This window comes from Alligator mississippiensis, chromosome 2, assembly GCF_030867095.1.
Source record: "Alligator mississippiensis isolate rAllMis1 chromosome 2, rAllMis1, whole genome shotgun sequence".
Taxonomy (NCBI): domain Eukaryota; kingdom Metazoa; phylum Chordata; order Crocodylia; family Alligatoridae; genus Alligator; species Alligator mississippiensis.
This window is the reverse complement of record NC_081825.1, coordinates 105,520,260-105,532,641: the sequence shown is the minus strand read 5'-3', so window position 1 is coordinate 105,532,641 and position 12,382 is coordinate 105,520,260. Positions and strand designations below refer to the sequence as shown.

The 12,382-nt window shown below is 40.9% G+C and overlaps 1 long non-coding RNA gene across 1 annotated transcript in view; it reads left to right on the top strand.

Annotated features, from left to right (window-relative positions):
- Positions 1-12,382, top strand: part of LOC109283673 (uncharacterized) — a 51,915-nt gene that overhangs the window by 4,078 nt on the left and 35,455 nt on the right. The window contains exon 2 of the long non-coding RNA XR_002090939.2: positions 11,430-11,562. This is a non-coding gene — a long non-coding RNA (uncharacterized LOC109283673). The remainder of the gene's footprint in view (positions 1-11,429; positions 11,563-12,382) is intronic.

Below are 12,382 nucleotides of genomic sequence, written 5' to 3'. Positions count from 1 at the left end.
AGAGAAAAATGAGATCTTAGTGCTGTGGTAAATTAAGGTATACAGAACATTAATCAAAGTAAAACAGGTTACTACATCTGCAGAAAAAAAACATGTAGAATAAGGATAATAAGAAATCCTCCAAAGAATGTTGCAGAGATTCCTTCCCATGTCATCTGTTAAGAAGATGGAGATACTGCCTCTGTGATAGGAGAGTCTGTGGAACCCATCACTAAGCCTGGAGGATCCACAAGTTTCCACCAAATGCCACTAAACCAGTTCTGGGATTGGCCACTGAACTCCAGGATACTTTTATTTACTATTAAATATGGGCTTAGTTGCCTAAATTTAATCACCCACATTTGACAAAATTGGTCTTAAGAAACAATAGGTTAATGACAGAGAATAACATATAATAAGAAAGAAAATAAGCAAGTATGACAATATACTTTCAAAATTCCTGTCTATTTTATAGTCCCAAAATTTGAGAATGAACTGAAGAGAATCAGGATTTAAAGAAATATATTTATATTGGGCTGAAATATGCATGTTTCTGAAAACATAAGACAGAATGTAGACAAAAATATATGCAATTTTGTTTTGGAAAAAATACAATTTAATACTTACCAAATAGCAACATGTAGTGACAATGCTGACAAATCCAGTTAAGTTTTCTAAAAAGTAATAACAAAAGAAAAACTTCAACACTGTTAAAATAACACACATGTATAATATAGCATTTATCATCCCTGTGTTGATATAGTATGTACATATGGCTTCAGGACTAGGAACACTGGCCTTAAACTACAGCAGAGGAAGTTTAGTTGGAGATTAGGAAGAACTTGCTGACTATGGGGGTAGTCAGGCATTTGGACAGGCTACATAGTGAGGTTGTAGGATCTCCATGCCTGGAAACTGTCAAGAGCAGGTTAGACAGGCATTTGGCTGGGATGGTTTAGTCAGGCATGATAATCCTGCCTTGAGCAGAGGATTGTACTAGATGACCTCATGAGGTCACTTCCAGCCTTACTTTCCTATGATCCTATGCTTGGCTTGATTCTTTTCTGATAGAAATGTGTTTCAGAAGCAACTGCATTGAAGTCCACGAGTCCATAAGCCAGGCATGAAGTCAGAATTATAAATATCAAGCTCCATCCTTGTCAGCATGCCACAGTTATATATGTGATTTAAAGCCTGAACAGAATATATGATGCACAAGAACAAACATTGAAACAATATTATTAGGATTAGACAGTCAAATGCCAAAATTTAGGAGATGCCAGAATTAAGGTTATCTGTACGATCTTAATTTGGCCCCACTGTACATATATGCCTTATGATGTTGATGGCATACTGTTGGTTTAATAACATTCTGTGCACAGACTGAACAGTACTCACTGAATTTGCAGCTACTCAGTATTTTGTTTTCTCTTCCCCCTTGTTCATGGTGTGGTCCCAAGTCTTATTTGCCACATATTACTTCAATTCTCCTCTAAATACAAAATTATTAATTTCTTCCTGTGTTTTCCATGGCACTTATCATTGTAATATTGGTATGTTTCACAAATCTGAAGTAACTTATTTTTTCAGCACCCCATGCAAATGCCTGAGTGATCTCGTCCCCTTTTTCCAGATTGGGAACTAAGGCAAAAATAAATTAAGGTCAAAAGAAGCCACTAATTTTGGTTGCCCAGTATTTGAGATGCATCAGAGCTGTCAGCACTATATAGGACTTTACATGGGCAAAGTACTACTCCTATTGATGATGACTGCAGCTGTTGGTGTTCCGCATTTGTGCAAATCAGACCCCTGGCTCTCAAGTTAGACACCCAGAAAATGCAGGACACATTATTAGAGACACTGTGAAAATGTAAGTGACTTGTTAATTACGGCTTCATCCTCAATGCCATTAGTTATACTCCTGCATGCACTCAAGTTAAACAGAGTTCTGGTAACTCCCCAGGTTAGTTTAGCTCAAGCGAGAGCTGCAACATAACAAAACACTGCACAGGATAGTTGGATTACTCTACATGAGTAGGTTTATTAGTGCTGGGGACTGATTCCATTAGCCGTGGAGTTTGACTGGTGTTTATATCTCCTGATTGACCAGACAACTTGAATTGAAGCACCACCACAATCCTCCTGAAGATACTTATTTGTAGGCTGGACTAGAATTAGCTGCAAAATTTAACTGAGAACTTGAGCTACTTCTGCAACAAAGACAAGTCTATAGGAAATCTGTTGCAGAGACAGGGCTAGAAATCAACTCTAGCAGGGCAACATTCAGCTAACTATAATCAAGAAATCTTCTTTCCTATTTTTGCTATCCTCCACCTGATTTATTGCACACCTCCCAATTTCTGCAACAAATATAGGAGGGTTTTGCTGTCAATAGCCTCCTTCACTATATAACTGTGATCATCCCTAGAGCTGGTCCATACTGAGTGATGCAGAGGTGTTATGGATTTGTATCGTACATACTGGGGATCTGAATTAACAGTGTACAGGCAACATTAATTCTGGCATTTCCTAACTTTTGAGTGCTTGACTTTGCATTCTTATTGATGTTCTTCTAATACAGTGCCTTGCACATAACATACTAGGTTTTTTTATATGAAACTGAAAAACCAGCACAATTCCATCATGTGGTATCATGCTGACACTGACACACACATGACCCATCAGCAGAGTTGGAACTTCTAGGTCCACCACATTTGGGCTAAAAACGTAACTCACAACAATAATAGTGTGTCTGTCATCCAGTACATGAACAATCACATTTTCTTAGTGGTTTTCATATATATGGTGATGGCAGAGCAGTGGTTTGATTCTTGACTCGGGAATCTTGGTTTGCATTCCCAGCTCTGGAAGGGAATAGGCTTTATAGGCAGAGGGTCTATTGTTCATCTTCCTCCCAGTTCTTCATTCAGCCTTTCCTCTCAATCCTGGCATATAGTCAGCCTTTCCACTATATGCATGTGTTACCCATCCTCCCTGACTCCGTCTCTTGGTCCCCCTGGGCTCATCATCCATTTTCAATTTCCAGCTCTATCTCCTTATCTCCACCTCTTTGTCAATCTAGTCCAGCCCTTTGTCATTTTTATCTCCTTCCTTGCAACTCTCACTCCCCATCCCAGTTTCTCTTTTCTCTCCTAGGATCTCCACTCTGTTTTTGCCCACCCAGCTCCTTGTCCTATCTACATCCACACCCCACCCCCGCTTCCCAATTCTTCACAGATCCATCTGTTGTCTCTTGTCTGTATTTGTATTGGGTGTCTTCCTCCATGCTGTTTGGGCAACAGCAGAGTCAGGGGGGGCATTAAGAACCTAGGAAAGACAGGCTCCCTGCTTTCAGTGCATATGTCCAGAGTCAGTACATCCTTCAGCATCCTAAAACTGTAATTGTATGGAAAAGTCTCCTCAGCCCAGTCTGGGGCATGCACCATGCAGATGGAATCCACAAGGAATTTAAATACTAGAAGCTAAAAGCAAGCTGTGCTTTTTATGGGCAAACAACTATTTTACAAGCTTCATAGTCAAATTTTCACAGGGATGGCAAAAGACATATCTGTAACATAAAGGCCGCTTTCCAAATAGCAGGACCTCACTCCAAGTCAAGGAAGTTCTAAAGCTTTTCAAAAGAAAAATGGATCAGAATTCTTGGGCAAACTGAATATTTTTCTCTAATCTTGTTTAAATAGCTAAATCATTGTGGCAGATTTTTTCAGATTGGAAAATCTGAAAGACACTCAGCATGAAAAATTTCACCCCAAAGGGAAAAAATTGACAAAGTTAAAGCAGCTGAAAACACATGCACAGAGGGAATTTGTAATTAATAATAGGAGTGTTATCAGCCCCAATTATAATGTAGCCTGTGTATATGGCCACTACTGAAGAATATACATATAGTTGGCAATTTATAGTAAGGCTACATACTGTACAGTTAGATTTATCCACACAACCAGCCTGTTAGTCCTTTAACAAGACAGGCAATTTTATATTCCTGATTACCAGGTTTACAATGAATATTTTAATGAATAATTTAAGCACTATCAAATGTACATGCTTAGTTGTGTGTTTGTGTCTAGGTTTTAAAACCTAACTACATAAGTTTGAGATTCCTGATTAGTCTTAAAAAGGAAATATTATAGTATTAATTGGCAAATAACTCTCTCAAATAATTCAACACTTGTTAGGCAAATGGTCAGATGTAGTTTGCTATTAGAAATTATATAATTGCAGTGCTTGTATCATTATGGAGTGCATTTATTAGTGATAACATATAATTGAGATTCTGTTTGTGAGAGCAAGAATATGAAGTTAAAAATACATTGATAATGGTAGGGGAAGTTCACATTTCCTAGGGCTTTGTCTTGGTTAGACTGGAGATAACAGATATAAATACAGTATGGTTGTTATTTTCTGCCTATATATCAGGAAAAGCAACAGATATAGGAGTAAGATTAGATGTTGCCTGATAAAAATTGTGTTATTGTAGACAGAGATTAAAAACATAAAGGAAGGGGTTGGAGCCCTTGATATGGGTCCTTTAGCAGGTAGGTCAGTGATTCTCAGCCAGGGTGCTGTGGCACCCTGGGGTGCCTAAATAACTTTTCAAGGGTCCCCCATTGTGTTAGACAAAGTTAGCACTGTTAGGTGTGCAAACCTGTTTCACAAAATAAACCCAGGGATTTCAAATAGGAATCTATGAGGTTAAAAATATTCTGACCTCTTGCGGTCTTTCTAAGTTCTTTGCCACAGAAGAATTGCTCTATTTTTTTGTGTGTGTGTTTAAAAAGCAAGTATATATTAAGAACTGGAATTTTCAAAGAAGTGAATTAAATATAACAAGGGGTGCTTTGAGTCTAATGCAGGGTACTTTGAGTCTAAAAAGGTTGAGAATCACTGAGAGATGTAATACTAAGAGTATGCATTGTTCTTGGTTTGATGTCCACTGTTTAATTATTCCTGACTTGACATATTCAATTCACCTTGCTCTTTGTTTAGTGTTTTCCTCATATGGGTCTAGGCATAGCCAGAGGGGGGAAAAAATTGGGGGGGGGGGGGGGAGTTGAGCACACAGCAGTAACACTGGGAGGGGGGGGGCTATGGCAAACCTTGGGGTGGCTGCAGCCACCCCCCAACCCATAGCCTCCCTCTCAGCACTGCCGTTGCCCGCCCCCAGTATAACATAGCCCCCCCGCCAGGGTGGGAAGAGCCTGGCACATCCGTGGCCACAGCCCGCAGCAGCTGCCCGCCCTGCCCTGCACAGATCGGAGACGTGTGCCCCCCATGCCTCCCAGGGTGCGCATAGCAACAGGAGCCGTGTCCCCCGGATGAGCCGCATGTGGGGCAGTCCCATGCCGCCAGCTGGGCAGCTTCTGTCCCTCTCCCTGCGCCACCTCTGCTGCAGTTGCCAGAAGCCCTCAGCTAGGCTTCCTTGCAGCCCTACCTTGAGGCCCTACTGCTGCCCTGTATTTTTTTTTTTTTGGGGGGGGGTTGGGGGGGGTGTCTAAGCCGTGTTAGCTCCCCCTTCGGCCACCTATGAGTCCAGGAAAAATGGGTTCAATCATGAGAAAAGTGGTGCACCCTTAACTCCTAGGGTAGTCCTAAGGGCTTCGCCCAAAACTTGAGCCCACTCCTTCTGGACAGCTCCTCTAGAAGGTGTTTTTCTAGAAGGGGAAAAAACAATTGAAAAAGAAATTCCAATAAGCCAAACCTTCACCCAGAAAAAGGAAGTATAAGATATGTACTTCTCCAGTAGCTCCTTCATGATAGCCACCAGATTGGTCCTGGAGCCAGCAGGCTCTTATAGCCATGGAAATGAAAGCATCTTCAGCGCTGCTCGTGATGAAACCTTGTGGCGTGAACTCTCTCACCAGCTGGCTCCTCTGTTTCATTCTGATTTCCTCTGTTCCTAACTCACTTGTCAACGTGCAGCTGTTTCTGACTTTCTCGACCTTCGTCTCATTGGTTTATATCGTATCTTCCTCTCTCGACTTTTCCCATGTTTCCTTTCTCTTCCTGCCTCTCCCTGTTTGAATTATGCTTTCATTCCCCTTTCAATTTAATGCGCTGTTCTTTCCCTGTCCCACTTTGTACCCACAGCTGAGAGGAACAGGAAGACCTTTCTGATCGATCTGCCCACCCTCACTGTGCATCTAACAGACTCTGCCGTTTGCCGCCAGTCTGCAGCAACCTGGACCCCTGCCGGGGGGTGGCAGATGTTGGTGACAGTTAGGTCCACCAACTGCCATCACAGAGCCCAAGGGCTTGTCTACACAAGAGTATTGTACCTAGTTAACTTAATCTAGTTAACCCAGGGCAAGCCCCTTTGTTCAGGAGTGGCTCATTTTGGCTTAACTTACGTTATTTGGGATGCTGAAATGTCACCTTCAAACTGATGTAACAGGTCCACATAGAGGCTTTAGTCAGTTTAAACCGCATTTTTAAAATAGGTGCAACTGTCCTGAATAGACAAGTGCCTTAATTTGTGATAGGGATGTATTTTGGTAGCTGTGTTGGTCTGAGACAAAAAGAAATGCAAAATTCTAAAACTCTTGGTTCGGAGATGAGAGATGATACCTTTTATTAAACCAACTAATTATCTTATAACTTTTGGGCAATTTCTTAATTGGTCTAATAAAAGGTATCATCCCTGAACCAAGAGCGTTAGAGTTTTGCATTTCAATCTGTGATAGGACTTTTTACTCAACCGTGAACTAGCACATCGAAGAGGGAACAAGCCTCCACAAGGCTGCTATTCCTGAGTTATTTCAGTGGTATTCTGCGGGGATCTGTCAGTCCCCGATATGGGAGGATTCAACTCATACTGTTTTATACACCAGCATTTCTCAACCCATGGGTCATGACTCAGAAGTGGGTTGCAGGAATATATGAAAAGGTCAGGAACAAACTTTAGAAAATGATTTTCCTTTAAAGGAGAAAAACATGGGAAACTGTGGCTTTTCCCAAGCGGTCTGGTCGAGTTCCAGCCTGCAAGGGGTTGCTTGGGGCTGCTTGTGACCACCCCCCACCCCACACACACCCACCCCCTGCCCCACACACTGGGGGCCTGGGCGTGGGGGGCAGTGGGTCAGGACTGACCATCGATGTTTGCAAATAGGTCCTGGTACAAAAATGGTTCAGAACCACTTTATACAGTAGCCTTGCGTTGTATGGTCTAGCTTAGGGGCAGACAACCTGTGGCATGCTTGCCATAACTGGCACGGGCAGCCTCTGTGCATGGCATGTGGCACACTGGGGAGAGCACACAAGGAAGATTACATCCAATCGGGCAAGGAAAAGGGACTGGGCTGGCACTTGGGGAGGGTGTGAGGCTAAATTGTTGCATGCCTGCCAAAAAGGTTGATCCCCGCTAGCCTACCTAATTCTAGCTGCCATCCTCTTTCTGCTAAAGGAAAAAAATGACACAGACTAAATGAGATACAATGTGTCCCATAACCCCTCTGGCTGAGTTGGTCTCTCCTGTGTAAATCACTCTTTATGAAGTAATACTAATTATTTAGGCATATGTATTTATTTGTGCAATAGGGTAGACTTGCGTGATGTGTATTTCATGTTCATGAGGGTCCCACAGTGGGAGGCCTTTTTGTTCAAGAGAACATTAATAGCAACAATTTCTAAAATAACCTGCAAATGGAAGGCTTTTTACAGGGATTTTCACTAAATAAAACGAACCTGCTTTTGCTTCCCGCTATTTACTTCAGTCAGATAAACAGGTTTTTGGTGTGTGGTTGCACACAACTTGGGAATACAGGATACACACAAGGGAATACGCCCGTTTAAAAGAACTTTTCTGAGTATTATCTTTAAACGTTTGTATTTGTTTCATTCCTTATGAAACAACTGATACTGGCCCAAATGTATATTAATCACAATTTAATTACCTATACAAGCAGATTCTCTGGGGAAAGTACAAGCATAAAAATTAGCCAAAAATAATACTAGAAATGAATAAAAATTCCAAAATTTGCTTGCTAAAAGCAACAGATGGATTATAAGACAGTCATGGTGTTTTAAACATAATTGAGGTAGCCAGCCTCTATAAACAGGAAAGATATTATCTACTGGGGATTATTTTTCTTTTCCATTTTCTTTTCCATTTTTGCTTACCTGAAAATCTGTCAGTGCTCTTGGGTGACTAAGGATCATTTGAATCATGTTTTGTTTATTTACTTGATCTATTTAAGGTTTTTTTCCCACAGAGAGTATACTCAATACCCCAGAAACTGATAACAAAAAGATAAAACTGACCATTTTGCAAAGTAACTACAATCTGAACAGTTACTGTTTGTGTATAACGTTAAATATCATAAATCTGAATGATACAATTTTACACCCACTGGCACAGATTCTCTCTCTAATATTGCCACCTAGTTCTGTCATCACAAAAAGAGAACACTAACGATCTGTACCCGTACCCAATTTCTGCTCCCTCCTCCCAACAAGCAGGGGCAATGAGGGATAGGTTTTACATGGGGAAAATCTTTAGGAACATTGCTAGTGGATACAGGTTAGTGCTGCCATAATAATTTGGCTCTCAAGTAACATTATGCTGTTTCTGAGATGCGTGCCATGTGGATGCAGTTAAGAGAAGGCTGCAGCCCTGTATTCTTGGCATGTTTCTATATTTTAGATGAAAGAATTCCAAATTAGAACCATTTGGGGAACATAAGATGATGCATTACATCTCTTCTATAATATATTCAAGTTTCAGACTTATGGAAATTGGTAAATGGCTTGGACTGTACTCAGATCTGGACCGTACAAAAGTGAAACATACCACACAGTTAGCACAGAAAATGAAATCCTGAAAAGAAAACACTGCAAGGCAAACATTATTTGATTCAGAATAACTATTAAAACTTTTCCTTGTTAGTACAAGGGGACTTCAGTAACAATTAAGGCCAAATGTTACAGTAAATCTATTGTCTCATCTGTTTGCTATTATAGTTAGACAACTGCATGTAGTCTCTATCTTCTGTTAATCACGTTAAATCAAGCCTGCCTCAATCAGTTTCATGCAAAAGGTGGCAAGATTAGGGTGATTTTGATTTGGCCAAACCTTGTTAGTCACTTAAGCTAAAAGCAAGATGGTTCAGATCTAGTCCCGTTTTGTTCATAACTCAACATTTAGTTAAGTCCTGAAAAATTACTTACAATATGGTTTGCCTCTCATCATAAGCATAACAAATTCAAGACCAAACAATTTGCATTGAAAATTCATTGCCCTCTACAAGTGCAGAAGGAAAAGGAGCTCTCTGATTTGCATTCCCTTCAAACTGTAATTAAGCTTCAAAAAATCAAACCAATTTTCTCTAGGGAAAACATAAAATGATTAATTTCTCCCTTTACTGTTTAGCTTTAGTTTGTTAGTTTTTTTCCTGTACTAGATGGGTGCTCTGTGTGCTAGTGTTCAGCAACCTTGCTGCCTTTGACTTAGTGCCCTCTTCTGTTTGATAGCGTCAATACACACAAACCCAGCAGTTAATGGTGTTAAATTAATCCAAACAGAGAAAACACTGTTAAAAAACACTGAAAAAGAACATAGGCTGATATTTTTTAGAAGCAGAAAACTACAATCATACTAGACATAGAAAGGCTCCACTAGGAGAAAAAAAAAGGAACTTTCACAGTCCATAGTGTCACACACTTTTTCATAATTACAGCTTTAGAGGAAAAGACCTTTTCTGGAGACTTCTTTTTTGGTTATAAATTGCATACATAACATATGCTTATGCTTTCTTTTTTACAACTTGCTTTTTTCAGTGCATTCCTAAATCATTTCCCCTGTTTTACAAAATTATGGAACTGCAGCTAATGCAAAAAATTTCTTGCTGATTCAAATTAAAAACAACATAACCTGAACTGGTTCAGTGAAGCTGTGGCAACATAGACCACCTACCTTAATGAGAAAGCGGAGTTCACGTGTACATCCTAATAGAGCTGAGGAGGATTTGGAACCGGGAACGATAATCATCAATAAAATAGTGAGCTTTTGAGATATTTAAAAACAATTTAATCGATACATGAAGCTGATCACCTGGGATTTTGTCCAGGAAAAGTAATTTATATGCCAAGTAAAGCAAGGTCCCATGTTCAGCATGACAGCATTTCTTTGTTTGAAGGTATATTAAGGCAGGAACTTTGGAACAGCATGGGCTCAATTCCAAAATTTCAGGGAGCATTTTAGGCAGCAACAGGCATAACCATCAATAACCAAAGTTAGCAGCAGAACCAGCAAGCAAAGTAGTTGCAACCACTTGTACAACTGTGTAGAGATCAAAGAAGTAGCAGTCATTAGCTCATGACAGTTTAACAATATCCTCATTTTAGCTCTACTATAGTTCTAAAATAGTTATGTAGTTTAAGATGTTGACACCCATCTTATTTCCCAACAAAAAAAAAATCAGAAGAGGAAGGAAATGTGGTGGGGTGTGGTAGGAGTAGCAGAAATTCAGTTCTCCTCAAGAACATCTTGAGCAGGGCTAAGAATGTCATCCTCCTACTCCACTCGGCATTGGTGAGGCCACAGCTGGAGTACTGCATCCAGTTCTGGGCACCACAATTTAAGAAGGATGTGGAGAAGTTCAAGAGAGTTCAAAGGAGGGCTACACACATGATTAGAGGCCTTGAGACTAGGTCATACAAGGAGAGTCTGAAAGACTTGTGACCATTCAGCCTGGAGAAGAGAATACTTAGAGGGGACTCAGTACCAGGCTACAAGTACATCAGGAATGTATATCAGGTACTGGGAGAGCATCTACAGTATTCACCAAGGCCCCCCAGAGGAGGGCAAGAAATAATGGGCACAAACTGATTGAAAGTCATTTTAGGCTAGATATAAGGAAAATCTTTACAAGTCAAGTGCTGAGGGTTTGGAACAGGCTCCCCCCCCCCCCCCCCCCCCCCCCCTCCCCGAGGTAGCACAGTCATCCACCCTGGCAATCTTCAAAAAGTGTCTTGATGCCCATCTTGCTGGGGTCATGTGACCCCAGCAGTCTTTCCTACCCAAGTGCAGGGGGGCTGGACCCGATAATCTGTAAGGTCCATTCAAGCCCCTAACAACTGTGAAACTATGAAATGTTCAACTGCTTTAACCATGGGACCAACATCCCTCTTGTAAACCCCTCCCTCATCCTCTGTACATCTTCCAACTTCTGCAACAAATGAAGCAGGAAGCCTACAAACAAGAGACTTCTGTACTACCTAGCTCTGATTCATGTCCAGAGCAGTTCTATCTCAAGCACTGAATGCAGCATGATAGGACCTGTGGAAAAACTATGATGTGATCATGTAATTAAAGATTAGCCTACCTACAGGGTATCTCACTTAACATTGCTCAGGCCAGTTTAATTTTGTCATTTCCTAACTTGAGTGCTTGATTTTGCAACCTTACTAATGTATAATTCTGGTTAATTTCCTAGGTTGGAGGAGGAGGGGGAGAGCAAACAAACAGAAGTTCCATAATACAATTTATTGACACCAACATGGGTCATCATCATGGTTGGAATCTTTGTATCTGCTACATTGATTTTGTCGCCAGAGCTGCTAGTCATGGTATGTTGTCATGCTCCACAGGGAACAGCACTAGAGGGAAGGGACACTTTGCTTTTGAGTTTCATGAATATTTGCTGATAGCAGAGGAATGGTGAAAGGAATCTTAGGTACATTTCCAGGCCCTGCAAAGTAGTATATTCTGTTGGGCACAGTCTCTTCTGTTCCATCTCCTCCAGTGGGTCTTTGTCCCAGCTCTATTGTTCCCTAACCACTGGATGGGAGTTCCTGTCTCGTTCTCCTCTCTAGTCAATCTCACTTATCACTCCTATGATTTCTCATCCCAGGACCTTGTGTAGCAAATCTAACCACTCTGGAGTCTCAGTCTCCTTGTCTAGCTAGTGTCTGTTCATTCCTTCTGGCTCTCAACTAGCTTCTCATCCCCTTTTTGTCTCAAGGGTCTTCAGTTCCCAGTCCCAGTCTGTTGTGCAGTCACCACAGGATTCCCAGGAAGAGCATTTTTTCCCTTTTAGAATTTGTTCAGTATCAAATAATCACACTATTTTTAACAGTTTTGAAGAGAGCAAATGTCAAATGTCACAGTTCCTAGGAGCACTGCCTCCTGCTGACAGTGAAAAAGGCCTTAATTTATCTCCAAATGTGTTATGTCATACTTGTCATCAAAATTTACTGGAATACAATAAGAAAAGCCCTTTACCCAGTCTTAGCTTCACTTGCTGACTAAGCATTACACTAATGCTCACTTTCATTGTTCCAAGATTGATAGGCACCCTTCTCTGCAAACATGATCCATCTAATAGGACCCTGAACAGGAGTCATTCTCCGCTCTACTAGTTTGTACTTGGGACCTCTTAATTAATCT